The following is a 16,486-nucleotide window of genomic DNA, read 5'->3' on the forward strand; positions in this document are numbered from 1 at the left end:
GGTGTGATCCTACTGCCAAGAGAAATTATCATTTGTATGGTGATATTGTTTCTTTTGATACGACGTACTCAACAAATAGGTATGTGCACACTAATTACTATTTTTCACTTCAATGAAGTATATTGAGCATATAGTGATGTATATTGTGCATTACAGTGATGTATATTTCTGCATGCTTATAGTGTATTATTTTTCATTTTAGGGAAGTATATTGAGCAATTAGTAAACTACAATATGCTCACAGTGAAGTGTATTGAACATGCCTTGACATTGAGTACATTGAGCATATAATAATGTATATTGTGCATTACAGTGATGTATATTTCTGCATGCTTATAGTGTGACGCCCCGACTTTTCCTATTTCTTTTAAGTTAGTTTTTGGATGACCGTCAAACTTTTAGTCGAATATCGTTTTTTTAGAGTTTATGGAATTATTTTTTTAGAGCTCGTGTTTTCCTTAAGCCTTACTTGATTAGAGAGTAGAGAATTTTAAGTAGCAATAGAAGTGGAATTTTGTGAATGCTCGAAAATTATTGAAGATTCGTGTTGCATAAGAAATCGAGGAATGTTACACGATTTTTGAGGAGAAAATAGAATTTAAATTTATGTTTAGCAAAAGAATAAAATTTTAGAGCCTATAATGTATTTTTTTATGCACCCAGCCCAATTTTCTTTCTATGAAACAGCTTTTGGAGAATCCAATATGAGACCACCGTAAATATGCTCAAATCTACTCAAATCTTCCATTCAAATATCTTCCCTAAGAATTAGGAGGCATTCAGTAACAATTTCACCTATGTATATCTATATATATACACCCCCACACGTCTCCCACCTTTCAGAAACCTTGAAAAAAATATAGAAAAAAGAACCGTGTTGGAGAAGAGAGTTTTCTGCCGCCTAAACCTTTCAGAAACCTTGAAAAAAATATAGAAAAAAGAACCGAGTTGGAGAAAAGAGTTTCCTGCCGCCTAAGAAGGTAATCACTGATCAATTCCTAGCATTGAATTCCTTGCATTCATTTAGGATAATTCTGAATCATCGTGCTCTGTACAAAGTGTCAATTTTTAAGTTAGCCATTTTGTATCCTCCGAGAAACAAAACGAAAATCGATTAAGAGAATTAGAATTAGAATTAGAATTAGAATTAGAATTAGAATTTGAATGTTTTGGGGGAGGAGACTTACCTACCGGAGAGAAAGAGAGAATGGTAGAGACGGGGGAGGGACAGCTGCCGCTCGGCCGGAGACAGCGGCGACACCTGGAGCTTCCGCGACGACAGCGGGCTGTGGCGGCTGGATCAAGACCGACGGCGACGGTGGCAACTGGTGCAGGATCGAAAGGGAGAGTAGGCGTGAGAGAGTTTAGAGGGAGAGAAGAAGAGTCTCTAATTTAGGAAGAAGATTTGAGTTCCTATTTTGGGATTTTAATTTGGGATTGAGATACAGAGAGAGAGTACCGAGAGGAATGAATGAAACTTATTTTAATTTTCGTGCTGCGAGTTTTGGGGCCAAGTTTTAGCCAACGAAATGTTGAAAGGGACTAAAGGTTTTATTTAAGTTTTGGACCTTATAGGAATAATTAGAGGAATTAAGTTTGGGCCAGCCTTTCCTATTTTGAGTTTGAGTCGGAAGAGTGGCGTATTTTTAGTGATTGGTTGGAAATTCTTGTTTTATTAATGGAGTTAATTATATATATATATTTTCCCGAATCCAAAAATTTCCCTAAGAAGAGACCAAGGATAAAATGAGCACTCACATAGGAAACATACATTCTTTTAATTAGATGTTTTCTCGAGTTTTAATGAGCTTATTATTTTTATTTTAAAAGGATTTTCTTTCGCAAGCGAGTTAAGGACGGAGTGGGAATTTTCAAGTTAAGAAATTTAAGCGAACGAGGTGGGCTTTCTATCCTACATTATTGTGTAGGCTTACTTTTAAATTTACGCAATATCTTTCAAGTATGAGTTATGTAATTAAATTCCAAATATATTGTGTCATGCCGTATTTTGTTTTGTGGATGTGCCTATCTGATCGCCGTAGTGGGGAGTGAGTCCCTACTAGAAGTTATGAGTTTAATCGAATTCGGGTTTTCCTAGGGAGCGAGTCCCTATTCAAGCTAGTGTACACAGATGGGATCGTGCGCTATCTTTCGAGTTGGCCGGTCCAGTGATCGAGAATGTGGCCACGTTCTCGTTTCACATATGAGGTTCAGATACGGTACGAGGAGAGAGAAAAATGGGCTGCGGCCATACTTTTGATCGAGAAAATGTTTTGGTTACTTGGTCTTTTATAAAACCCCGAGTTCACTTTTAAATGCTGACACAATATTTTATGAAAATTATTTTGGCATGTGTTCACTGAGTACATCAAGTACTCAGCCCTGCATTTCTTTTTAAAAATGTGCAGGTTGAGCATGACGGGTGCGGTGAGTGTTGAGCAAGACCGTGGAAGAAATTTAAGTGTTTAGAATGTGTCATGTCTTCACACGTGACATATTCCTTCTCTCAAATGCTTCCGCTGAGTAGTTGTCATTCTTTTGAGATCTTGTATCGCTGAGATAATATTTATTTTTGAGTTGTTGATTGTTAAGATACTCTGATTTTATTCGAGCTATTTTGCTTTCCCCTTTCTTCCCCGCTTCTTTAATCCTCCCCTAGTCGCGATCAACCGTGTTTTCTATCCTTAGAAAATGCGAGCGTGACATATAGTGTATTGTTTTTCATTTTAGGGAAGTATATTGAGCAATTAGTGAACTACAATATGCTTACAGTGAAGTGTATTGAGCATGCCTTGACATGGAGTATATTGAGCATATAGTGATGTATATTTCTGCATGCTTATAGTGTATTGTTTTTTTTTTAATTTTTATTGAACATTCAGTGAAGTATATTAAGCATGCCTTATAGTGTACTATTTTTATTCATTTAGTGAAGTATATTGAGCATTTAGTGAACTTAGTATATGCTTAATATTGATGTATTTTGAGCATGCATTATAGTGTACTGTTTTTTCATTTCAGTAATGTATATTGTTCATTTAGTGAAGTATATTCTGCTTGCCTTATATTGATTTTAATATGTAGGTACTGTATGATATTGGTGAGGAATTGTGAGACGTCGCAATCTGCTTCGGCTTCGGAAAAGGGCACGCCGGCGTCGTTGAAGTCGACGTAGAGATTGGCGACGATGCGGCCAGCAAGGGGGTAGTATATGGAGAGGACCTCCGATAGGGATTTTTTCAGCTGTTTTGATTTAAAGAAGTCGGAGAATTTTGGATTTGGAGTGTAAAAGTAGACAAAGAGAATGAATGTTGTAAATGCACGTTGATCAAGAAATGATAGTTGGTATTTTTGATTATCTGTAAATTTTGTTATTGGTTTTTTGTATTTTGTAAATCTTTTGGTTAGTTTCATTGTAAGATAAAGAAGAATAGATTTATATTAATATGAGCACAATATGTGTTTGATGAAATGTCACAATGAGATCATTATTTGTTGCTCAACATATTACAACAGCTATTTCATAGTTTTTGCACAACTTATTACTTGTGTCATTTCTTGATTGTTGCTCAACTTATTACTACAACCATTTATTGATTGTTTCTCAACATATACAATAATTCGGTATATTAATGGAATGATATTTCTGTTATATATGCGCATAGTGATCTATTTTCTTCATATCAGTGAAGTAAAAACATGCTTCGAGTGATGTGTTCCACGGTTAAGTGATGTTTCTGTGATATTTTCTTATAGTGATCTATTTTCTTCATATCAGTGAAGTAAAAACATGCTTAGAGTGATGTGTTCCACGGTTAAGTGATGTTTCTGTAATATATGCGTATAGTGATCTATTTTGTTCACATCAATGAAGTAAAAACATGCTTAGAGTGATGTTTTCCACGGTTAGAGTGATGTTTCTGTGATATTTTCTTATAGTGATTTATTTTGTTCACATTAGTGAAGTAAAGACATGCTTAGAGTGATGTGTTCCACGGTTAAAAGATGTTTCTGTGATATATGCGTATAGTGATCTATTTTCTTCATATCAGTGAAGTAAAACATGCTTAGAGTGATGTGTTCCACAGTTAAGTGATGTTTCTGTGATATAAGTGATGCTTAGAGTGATGTTTCTGTGATATATGTTTCTGTGATATATGTGTATAGTGATCTATTTTGTTCACATCAGTGAAGTAAAAACATGCTTAGAGTGATGTTTTCCACGGTTAGAGTGATGTTTCTGTGATATTTTCTTATAGTGATATATTTTGTTCAAATTAGTGAAGTAAAAACATGCTTACATTGATGTGTTCCACAGTTAATTGATGTTTCTGTGATATATGCGTATAGTGATCTATTTTCTTCATATCAGTGAAGTAAAAACATGCTTACAGTGATGTTTTCCACGGTTAGAGTGATGCTTCTGTGATATTTTCTTATAGTGATCTATTTTGTTCACATCAGTGAAGTAAAAACATGCTTAGAGTGATGTGTTCCACGGTTAAGTGATGTTTCTGTGATATATGCGTATAGTGATCTATTTTCTTCATATCAGTGAAGTAAAAACATGCTTAGAGTGATGTGTTCTACGGTTAGAGTGATGTTTCTGTGATATATGCGTATAGTGATCTATTTTGTTCACATTAGTGAAGTAAAAACATGCTTAGAGTGATGTTTTCCACGGTTAGAGTGATGTTTCTATGATATTTTCTTATAGTGATCTATTTTGTTCACATTAGTGAAGTAAAAACATGCTTAGAGTGATGTGTTCCACGGTTAGAGTGATGTGTCTATGATATTTGGTTATTGTGATCTATTTTGTTCACATCAGTGAAGTAAAAACATGCTTAGAATGATGTGTATCACGGTTAGAGTGATGTTTCTGTGATATTTTCTTATAGTGATCTATTTTGTTCACATCAGTGAAGTAAAAACATGCTAAGAGTGATGTATTCCATGGTTAGTGTGATGTTTCTGTTATATTTTCTTATAGTGATCTGTTTTGTTCAAATCAGTGAAGTAAAAACATGCTAAGAGTGATGTGTTCCACGGTTAGAGTGATGTGTCTGTGATATTTTGTTATAGTGATCTATTTTGTTCACATCAGTGAAGTAAAAACATGCTTAGAGTGATGTATTTACAAGAAACATTCTGAAAAAACGAAACATCATATTTATAAGAAATTCTATAGAACATGTGTACGTAGCCAATCTCAAAACTCGAATCAGTAGAAGTTATGCACTCGAAGTTTGAGAAATTGAAATGCGGATCTGGTAACTCGGAATCGCTTCAATCCGGTCTCGTGGCGCTTGAGCAACTCTACAATTCATTCAAGGAATTCAGCCGGAATAAATCATTAGGAGTCGATGGTGTTGATCGGAAATCGATGGAGGAATCTCTGTCGCGATCGGTGGATCTGCTCGACGCGTGCGGCGCCATCAGAGAGGTGCTTCAGATGATGAGAGAGAACGTCTGCGCGCTTCAATCGGCGATGTGGCGGAAGGGAACTGATTCCGATTCTGCGGTGCAAAACGATGACGAAGAGGTCGCTGGTTTCGAGGCGATGGCGACGAGAAGGTTGAAACGCGCGAATTTTGCTGAAGAGAGAAGAGAGGTTGAATCGCCCGATGGGGTTTTTTCAAATGAGAGCATTTTACTTCCTACCCTAAGTTTGTCTGTGAAGTGACCATTATACCCCTGCCTTGTTATAGTGAAGTAAATTTGTGATAAGAGTGAACTGATTCTCCTTTAAATTCAAAAATCACATGTATTAATACTAGTCCTTGATTTTCTTGATCTTGTGGCTGTGATTTGTTCTCTAGTTATGTACTTAATGGGCACTTGCCCTAGATCACTAATATATATATATATATATATATATATAGGGAGATGATCAAAATAAGTATGTGTTTAAATCCAGAAATGCAGACCAAATCTTGGCCCTAGGATTAGATGATCTAATGGTCAATAATTAACCAAAAACACGGAAGGTCATAATTAAACAATTTTAGGTCATATTATAATATTTGGGTTTAATGTCATGCTAAGATCGTTTTAGGTCATGCTTTGTTAGCATGACCTAAAAATTACCTAATTATGACCTAAAAGTGACCTAATTATGATATTGTTCTGCGTTTCTGTATTTAAATCTAGTTTTGCATAGATCAAAACCCTATATATATATATATATATATATATATATATATATATAGGGGAGCGTTATTCTCCTTTTCACATCTTAGATCCTTTTTCCTTCTTAATATTACGCGTTAGATCTAAGGCATTAACGGATCAGATAGATTCTATAAAACTGGTTCCGTGTTGCATTATAGAAGGTGGTTGTATGCATTACAGGGTTATTATTGACATTTGACGGAAAAGTAACTGCCACATTTTGGTATCTGCGAATAATGCACCACATGGTCACGAGTAATGCATATAATTGACTATATAATGCACAATATGTGAACTGCAATGCATACGAATAAGATGTACCATGTTATGATGTTTGGACACACGTTTCTTGTTTCCCCTAAGGGTTTAATAAGCTTAGGGGCTAGGGTATACTACGTAGACACGTATGTAATCTTCACATGGTAATGAGTAATGGATATAATTGACTATATAATGCACAATTTGTGAACTGCAATGCATACGAACAAGATGTGTTGTGTTATGATGTTTGACACACGTTTCTTGTTTCCCCTAAGAGTTTAATAAGCTTAGGGGCTAGGGTATAGTACGTACGCATTAATAACAAATTATAAAACGATACGAATAATTCACCAAATTGTCACGAGTAATGGATGTTATTAACTATATAATGCACAATATGTGAACTGCAATGCATACGAATAAGATGTACCATGTTATGATGTTTGACACACGTTTCTTGTTTCCCCTAAGGGTTTAATAAGCTTAGGGGCTAGGGATTGAAGTGTAACAGTGCATTGATCGTATTTTCTACTTCATTTGAACCAAGGGGTGGATAGATTTGACAATGTCATTTGTGTGGAATTGATGTAGTAGTAGCTTTTACTCAATCCTTGGTTCTTCACACTTCGTAGTACTATAGTACTATATTAATCAATTGCGACAAAGTTTGGAATTTAGGGTTGAAGACCTTCTATTGCATGCATTTTGTTTCTTATATTGTTTTTTCTAGTACTAGTTTTAACTGCCCGATTCCTGAGTCCGCTTTTGTGATTCCGGGGATTTTAGGTTTCCTTGGTCCTTGTGCTATCGGATTTTATCTTTCTTGCTTCTGTTTGCTTAGGCCATCGACAATGGGGCGGACGATGGCACGCCCGATGGCGCGCATCGTCCGCGTCCGCCATCGTCCGCCCATTGCGGGTGCTTGACATAGGCCGCGGACGATCGTCGCGCCCTATACTAAGGGCGCGGAGTATAGCGCGGACGATGCCCATCATCCGCGCCATCGTCCGCCCCATTGCGGCCTACGCGGACGATGGCTGCGGACGATAGGCCATCGTCCGGCCCACTGTGGGCTACGCGGACGATCGACGCGGACGATGGCACGTGGTTTCGTTTTTTTATAAATAGAGTTCATTTATAATTTCATTTCACGATTTCACTTTCGAAACTTATTACATTTACATAATTACTACGAAATGGATTCAAGTCCCAATAGTCATATGTTTAGCGGAGAGGCGCGTTGGCCGGGTACAGAACCCGGCGAATATCGTTCGTTCGACGCCGACACCCAGTACGATCCCGATTTCAGTACGAAATCGTACGGGTTGTCTGACATGCAGCCGTCTCCAAACCGACCAAGCGCTCCCTCCCGCCATGACGCCGCAGCGGCCGATCCCGAACTCGCCGCGATCTCTTCCGCCCCAGCCAAAAAGAAGCGGAACCGGCAGCGGGCGCAGAAGTTGCCGCCTCCCGGAAATTGCGATGAGTACGCCCCCGGCCGTACGAACTACACCGACAACGAAACCCTCATTTTGGCCCTGTGTTGGGTAGATATATCGGAAGACCCGATTTTCGCGAACAACCAGAGGCAGGGCGCGTACTGGGAGCACATCGCCGGCCTCTACAATGAGGCCAAGCCGCCGACCGCGTACAAGCGCAAACGTGAGCAACTCCGCAAGCACTGGGATCAAGTGAAGAAGCAAGTGAACTTGTACGCGGCGGAGTTCGAGAAGTTCACGCGGACACAAGGGAGCGGCAAGAGCTTGAGCGACGTGCGCGCTAAAGCGCTGTTGTCGTACCGGTCGATGTACGACGACTTCTAGCACGAGGCCATCTGGGCGCTCTTGAGGGACAAGCAGAAGTTCCAAGGTGGAATTCTGCACACTGGTGCGCCGAAGAGGACGAAGACCACCAAAGCTGGTGATTACACGAGCAGCGGCAGCGGCAATCACCCGGTTGACCTCAACCGGACGTACGTGGGTGAAGGGAGTTCCGGCACACCGGTGTCCTCCCGGCGTCCGCCCGGCGTCAAGACTGCGAAGGCCAAGGGGAAGGCAGCCGCGGCCTCATCCTCGACCGCTACAAACCCATCTCCGTTCCCGGAAACGCTCCCGACCTAGACGGCCACCGCGTTTGAGTCGTTGGCAACAGCGTCGATGGCGAGGACGTTATTGCAGACGCACAAGGCCCTCAAGAAGTGTAACGACCCCGACGAAGCCGAATATCTCCGGGCGTTAATCGATGAGCTGCGTCGGAAGTTGAGAATTGCACCGACTTAGTTGTTTTTTTTTGTAAGTTGAATGGTGTAACTTTTTTTTATTAATGTTTCGCCATTTGTTATTTAGACGTTTTTTATTTACTCGTTACTTGTTATTTGAAAACATTTAAATTAATTAAACAAAACAATAAAATGATGATGTGGCGCGCCATAGAGCGCGCCTTAGGGCGCCCACTGTAGGTGGGGGGAAGGAGGATAAAACTGATGACGTGGCGCGCCATAGGGCGCGCCTTAGGGGCCCCCCACTGCTCATGCCTTATAATTATATTCCATTTACATAAGTCTTTGTCAATACTATGGATTTGTAAAATTAAAAATGAATAACTAATATCATACAATTATTCAGCAAATAATTGATGCACTATTTATTTGCACTAAAAATATCTGCAAGTTTACATAGTATATCTAAGTATAGCTAAAGGTCAGTACTGAGATATCGAACACAGAGAATAAGATTGCAACTGACTACCATATACTAAGCATCACATACTATTTAGAGATACGAGATTTTTTGTTTGGATTTATAAACTAGACAAAAATAAATAAACAAATAAAATAAAGCACTAAACCATATAATACAAAGCATGCGAATCAATGTAGAATTTTAGGATCCAAAAACACAATTAAGAGCTATTCTCCAATCGACTTCCTTGAATTATAATCTCTAGAGTTATTAAGTCTATCACTTAACTAGATTAAACCCCCTCCCGAGGTGAGAAATCTGTACATTAGTTGTTAAGATCAAAGTCCCCTTTAAATCTCTAAGAGCACCCACAACCGTGCTCTTGCCAGCGAGCACGGTTGTGGGCCCAGCCCCACTTTTTCTGCCTGCTCTCTGGCAAGAGCACAACACCCACAGTTGTGCTCTTCCGCAAGGACGAGCATAATTCAATTTAAAATTCAATTAAATAAAAACATTTCCATAATATTAAAATTCATTAAAAAACCTAAATAATATTACAAATGGCAAATAAAATAAAAACGACATAATTAAAATCCTAAAAATTAAAAATTACATAATTAAAATACTAAAAATAAAAAAAAACCACTACTCGTTGCCGAATTTCGCGCACATGTGTTTGATTAGGTCTTCTTGTAGCTCAATAAGGGTTCGGGTATCGCGCATTGTGTGCCTTGTCTCGATCCTCTGGCCCACCGTCGTATGCACACCTCGGCGTGGGTGAGACCTCGCGGTTGAGTTTCCGGCTTCATCCTCGTCGTAGAAGCTAGCCGTCCTCGGTCCTTCGTCGCCTATGATCATGTTGTGTAAGATAATACACGTGTACATGATGTCGGCTATATTATTCACATACCAGAGTCGAGCCGGGGCCTTCACAATGTTGAATCGGGCTTGAAGGACCCCAAAGGCTCTTTCGACGTCTTTCCGCGCGGACTCTTGACGCTGCGCAAAAAGAACCCGTCTCGGGTCGTGCGGGTTGTTGAGCGTCTTCACGAATGTCGACCACCTTGGGTAGATACCATCGGCGAGATAGTAACCCATGTGGTATGTATTTCAATTGATGGTGAAGTCGATCGCCGGTGCTACACCATTCATCACATCATTGAAGACTGGTGAAGTGTAGAGCACGTTCAAATCGTTGTTGGATCCGGCAACGCCGAAATATGCATGCCAAATCCATAGGCGGTAGTCGACGACCGCCTCAAGGATAAGTGTTGGGCCGCCGCCTTTGTGACCGCTTAGGTGTTGCCCCCTCTAAGCAGTCGGGCAATTCTTCCACCTCCAATGCATGCAGTCAATGCTGCCAAGCATTCCGGGAAAGCCATGGACTGATTCGTGAAAATGAAGCAACCGTTGACAATCATCGGTGGTGGGTACCCGAAGGAATTCATCACCGAAAGCTGAACGAACGTCCTCGCAAAAATTTTTTAGACAAAGGATTCCAGTGGACTCACCGATATGCAAATACTCGTCGAAGAGGTCAGTCGTTTGCCCAGTAGCGAGTTGTCGGATGGCACACGTACACTTCTCCAAAGACGTGATACTTTGCCGAACGGCTGCATCTGGACCTGTTTGGAAGAATTCAACACGTGCGGACAATGTGTTGACAGTTCGCATAAACAAGCGCTTTGACATGCGAAAACGGCGCCTGAAGTAATCTGCCGGAAACCGCGGCTGGTCGGCAAAGTAGTTGGCAACGAGCCTTTCGTGGACTCCCTCCCTGTCACGATGGATGTAGCGGCGAGTTGATCTAGTTCGTTGAGGAGGAGGAGCGGGGGTATTCGCTGCAACATATGCTTCGTAAGCGGCACGATGTTGTTCGTAGTATTCTTGTTCTTCACGCTCCGCTTCCACCATAAGATGGGTGAAATCCATTTGAGGTTTTGAGTGAGAGATGAAGGTGTAAATAGTATGTATGAGAATTATGAATGAGAGATGAATGAGAGATGATTTGATGTGATAAATGGATTATGAATGTGTGTATTTATAGATGATTTTGGGGAAAAAATCAAAAAAATCAAAAAAATTCAGAAAAACGGGTAAAAAAACAGCCATATTTTTGGGATTTGGAATTTTTTTTTATTTTTTTATCGATTTTTAAATTTAAATACCGAATTTAAAAAAAAATATATTCAAAGGCAACGACTATGCCGTTGCCCAATCACGTGCCGCCACGTCACCTGCTCGCTGGCACGGACGTGCTCGATGCATCGAGCAGCGCCGTGCCAGCGGCGCGAGCGCAGCAGCGGACGACCTCCTCCGTGCCGCTGGTACGGACGGCGTTCGTCCACCGTTGCAGATGCTCTAACATCTAACTCCCAAAAGATCGTTAAGACCAATGACCTCACGTTAAACTCAACTCTCCCGAGTTCTATTGAATTAAAGTATGAATTATCTATTTTTCAAGTCTATTATTTCGTCTCCCGAGTACTCTAATCAACCCTAACATGTATTCAAGAGGTAGCTAATGAATTCAATATAGAAGGCACAAAGATAAATCAAATAACTGCAAGAGCTAACAAAGAAAATCAATTGAATATCTTCACCAAAAAATTCCAAAGATGTTGTTCTATTCATAGACAAGTAACTTTAAGACATGGAAGAAATTGATAAAACCCAAAGTTGAATTTTTAATCTTTAGTCTTCTCTTGCCTGGATTTGCAGACCTCCACTCCTATGGAAGATGTATGAATTATATATGGAATATGGGATGGAAGAATGTGTAGAGAGTGAAGGATTGGAGGCAGTGGCGAAGCCATATATGGGCTAGGGGAGCCCATGGTCCCCCATCATTTTTATGTATTAGTATATTACCCGTATATATTTGGAATAAATAAGTAGTGCTGCCCTGGTGCACTTGGTTACTATGTCCGCCTAACTCCCTCAAGCGCAATTCATTTATTTTGCTGCTTCTTGTTTGTTTACTCTATTCTTAAGTTTGGTAATTCTTTTAAATATTTGTATCTTTTTGTTTACTCTTTAATATAGTAGTACTCCCTATGTAACCTGTTGCTTTCTATTTTATTGTGGAGTTCTTTCGTTATAAATAACAAAAAATTAAGTAAAATAATATTGTAAAATTTAGCAAGAAAAAAATAATTGCTTGGTTGTTAATGGAGTAGTTTTTATGACAATACTACTGCCGTTAATGTTATAGTACCATTTATATCGTAGCCACTTACAACGATGACGACACCAAAAATATTCACAAACATTAAGAATAATTTGGGCCCCTAACATTATAATTCTAGCTTCGCCACTGATTGGAGGCTCTGAGATGAGGATTATGAATTAGGTTAAGAAGTATTTATAGGGTGGAAAAAGGTTTAGCTTCGATAATTTTCATGCCCTACAATAAATGGGAGAGATTTGGGCAACAATTTATTTTATTCCTTGAATTTCCGTCTAAATTTCCGTCAGCTTTGATTGCACTGCACAACTCAATGTTTGTAGAATGGTCATAACTTTCTCTACAGAACTCCGATTGAGACGTTCAAGGTATCCACGCGAAGATATTTCGAAGACGAAGAGAATGGTATGAACTAATCACTGATTGGACTTCAACAGTGCTGGGAAAATTGGCTTGAACTGAGGCTGCTGCACCTTGGCCCTTTTGCACCTTTTTTGTCTTTTTCTATCATTTATCAACAAACACATCAAAAATACCAAATATATAACATATGCAATTTAAGAACATAATTTGCATGATTGACATTTAAAATGAATCAAATCTAGCCTTTAAAAATATGCAAAATCCGTTTTCGTCAATAATTGCAGTACTATTACCAAGGTCATTATTACATTTCATTCTCTGTGCCTCTTTTCTCCTCATCGCCCTCTCCCGTTTGCCCCTGTAAAAAAAACTCAAGATCACTGTAGGCAAATCTAGGAGGACGGCACCGGCCAAGCCCCCGCTGAAGCGGCGGCTTGGCCTATGCTATGTCCGTCCCCAGGCACGCCGGTCCGATGTTCGCGGAATATCCGCCGTTGTGGATGATCTAAACATGGCATAAAGAGTAGGAATGGATGAGTTTCAATGCATATAGTATAGTATAATTTCAAAGCAGCATTCAGCTAGGATTAAACAGAGTTAATAAACGACATTTTTCTATTCATGAATAATAAAAGCATCTTCAAAGGGAGAAGGTATATAGAAAAGAAGGCAAATATAGTATTCTCTCCGTCCCATAGTAGATGTCACACTTGGAAGATGACACGTGATTTTAGGAGATGTTATTTTGTGTGTTAAGTGGTCAAAAAAAATATAATTTTATAATTGATGTGAGAGGGACTTTAAAAAAAAGAAATGTGACATCTTTTGTGGGACAAACTAAAAAAGAAAGTGTGACATCTATTATGGGACGGAGGGAGTAGTTAGGTAAAGATACCTCTTCAAAATGGAAAAATATATAATACCTTCTCAAATACCTCTTTCAAGAATGATTTTTCATGAAAAAAAAGCAAATATGGTAGTTATATTAGTTTACCTCTCCATTTACCCCTCCCATCACAGATGCTCTAAGAGAGACTACTGCTACTACTAGAAAGCAACGCTTGTTTCCTATGTTTTCTTTTTTTTTTAACACCTTCGAGGTGGAGGGTTCAAGGGGCCCTCATCCCTATATATCAGCAAAGACAATCAGTAACAAACACAAGCCATGCCCAAAAGTGACATGCTCAACATCAATACAGAGAGTAACTTGGGGTCCGAGTCCCAACAATGGATACGACACCAGCCGACTCTCTTCCTATGTCTAAACAATCCCAACAAATCTAACTCAAACCTATACATCACTTGTAGGACCGTGAGAGGGGAAGTTTGGTAAGCCAAGTTGGTCCATGCGGATCATGGCCTTAACCAATGGTGCTGCCGTGTGCTGGTCGAAAATAGTATACCGAGCTTCCTTGCCCCCTTGCTGTGCCAAAGTGTTCGCCGCCTTGTTATCTTCCCTTTGAATATGTGAGATTTTGTAGCAGATTGATTTTAGTTTGTTGCGGATCTCCGAGATCTTATGTCGCAAGTTGGCCGCTCCATGCCTCTCCGCTTTCAAAAGTGTCACGACTTCAAGGTTCCCCATCTCAATCCAGATCTTCCGTCCTCCTCTGCCCGCCAGGTCAAGCCCAATGGAGAGGGCTTGGAGTTCCGCATCCAGGTGAGAGACTGCAGAGATGTTAGATTGAAACCCTCAGACTAAATTGCCGTCTTCGTCCATGAGAAGGCCACCAACCCCTGACCCCGACACACTCCACTGCCCCTCGATGTTGAGCTTGGTCCAGGATGCATCTGGTGGAACCCATCTGACGAGTTTTATCTGTTTCAGAGGCCTCACCCTCCTAGCGGGCGTATTAATTACCTCAGGGATAGCACACCCACTCCATTGTTCTTTCCCAAGCTTCCCGGCTGTGGTGAGTCTCTGAAGGTGTTGGAGTACCTGGTTTATCACTGATTCTGCGGTAAACAACGTCCCCCGGTGAATCCAGCCATTTCTCTCTGACCATATTATCCACAGTGCCAAGCATGGGATGACCGAGCTCACATGAGGTTTGGGCATTCGGCATAGCCAACGATGCCAAAATTTGATATATTTTTCCAAGTCATTGTTGGCCACATTCCTCCTTGGCAGAGTTGGGAACTAGTCCGCGATCTTTTCCCAGACTTGAGCCGCTACTTCTCCATGGAGAAACAGATGCTCCCTTGTCTCAGTAGCTGGAGCACGGCAACCCCTGCACTTTGACGCAAGGCTAACTCTCCTCCATTGCATCTTCGCGTCAACCGGTATACGATTAGCGAGCAACCTCCAGACAAAGATAGATATTGAGGGGAGGATGCACTCATTCCAGATTAACTTAAACACATGTATCACTGGCTGCCGGAACCTGATGATTTCCCACGCAGAGTTTGTGGTGAAGTCTCCATGCGGTGATTTCGTCCACCTCAACGTATCTTTGCTGCCTGAGTCAATCGGGATCATAGCAATCTCTTCAGTTACCTCCCTCGGTACCCCCAGCGGCTCAAGAACACTCTGAATCAAGGCTACGTCCCAACACCCGTCCCTCCAAAAATCCTTCACTTTCTTTTGCTGCAGGTTGATTCCTGGGTAGCACAACTCGCTGATGGGCTTATCCCTCCACCAAATGTCTTCCCAGAACTGAATATTCCCATTACCTAGGGCCCAGTGAATGTGATTGTGGATCTTGTTTCCTGCCCTCGCCATTCTTTTCCACGTGGTGCTCTGTTTCTTCGAGAAAGGGACTTTTGATGGTGCCGCTTTTCGGCAGTATTTTTGCAACATGAAGTTTGCCCAAAGCGAGTTTTGCTCTCTAAATCTCACCCAGAGCTTCATCCCAAAAGCCTCCACCATCTCCTCAAATTTCCGAATCCCCAACCCTCCTTCATCGACCAGAAGACATACTTGATCCCAACTAATCCAATGCGTTGCTTTCTTATTGTCTGTTGATCCCCAAAAGTACTTGGCAATGAGGCTCTCCATCTGTTTCATTGCCTCTTTCGTCGGCTCAAGCACTTGGAAGATATGGAGTGGAATCGCTCCAAGCGTACTCTTGATAAGTGTCAATTTCCCTCCGAAAGACAGAAATTTATGCGACCAAGAATGAATCCGAGCAGAGATCTTCTCTCTTAAAAATAGGAACATATCCGTTTTTTTCCTTCCTTTGAAAATCGGTACACCAAGGTAGATAAAGGGGAAGACCCCCTGCTGAAATCCGCCAATGGCTTCAATGCGTGGTGCCCAACTCATGTGTTTCTCATCAACATAAAACTGACTTTTCTCCATATTTATTTTTTGTCCTGATGCGGCTGTGTAATATCTTAAACACTCTACAAGCTCCTGCAGGGATTTTCGCCTAGCTTAAGTGAAAATCAAGATGTCGTCAGCATAGGCAAGATGTGAGACCTCTAAACCGTGGAGCGTAGTGGCAAACCTCATTTCTTTCCTACCAAGGATGGGCTTATCTAAGCTTCTTGATAAGTATTCGGCCGCTAAGATGAACAGAGAAGGCGAAAGTGGGTCACCTTGCCGGAGACCTCTGGACGACTTAAAGAAACCAGCTGCAGTCCCGTTAATAAGAACCGAGAACCAGCAAGAATTAATGCTACGTTCCACCAAACTGAGCCATTTATCTTTGAATCTCATTTGCCGTAGAATCTTGATCAAGAACGACCATTGCACCCGATCGTAAGCTTTAGCCATATCAAGTTTGATAGCAAGATTAGGTGTGGGCGAGCAATTAGCAAGATCTCAGATGACTTCTTGTGCTAAAAGAACGTTGTCACTCAAAAGTCTTCCTTGGAC

General features: G+C 40.7%; 2 long non-coding RNA genes across 2 annotated transcripts; one reads left to right on the top strand and one right to left on the bottom strand.

Annotated features, from left to right (window-relative positions):
• Positions 1–18: 18 nt before the first annotated feature.
• LOC121811279 lies at positions 19–3,347 on the top strand. The gene is made up of 4 exons (XR_006052519.1): positions 19–980; positions 1,831–1,898; positions 2,409–2,427; positions 3,085–3,347. It is a non-coding gene; the product is annotated as an uncharacterized LOC121811279 (long non-coding RNA).
• On the bottom strand, positions 733–1,502 carry LOC121811278. The gene is made up of 2 exons (XR_006052518.1): positions 1,188–1,502; positions 733–1,049 (listed from the first exon to the last, which is right to left on the bottom strand). It is a non-coding gene; the product is annotated as an uncharacterized LOC121811278 (long non-coding RNA).
• Positions 3,348–16,486: the final 13,139 nt, after the last annotated feature.

The sequence above is a fragment of the Salvia splendens genome, chromosome 7 (assembly GCF_004379255.2).
Source record: "Salvia splendens isolate huo1 chromosome 7, SspV2, whole genome shotgun sequence".
Taxonomy (NCBI): Eukaryota; Viridiplantae; Streptophyta; class Magnoliopsida; order Lamiales; family Lamiaceae; genus Salvia; species Salvia splendens.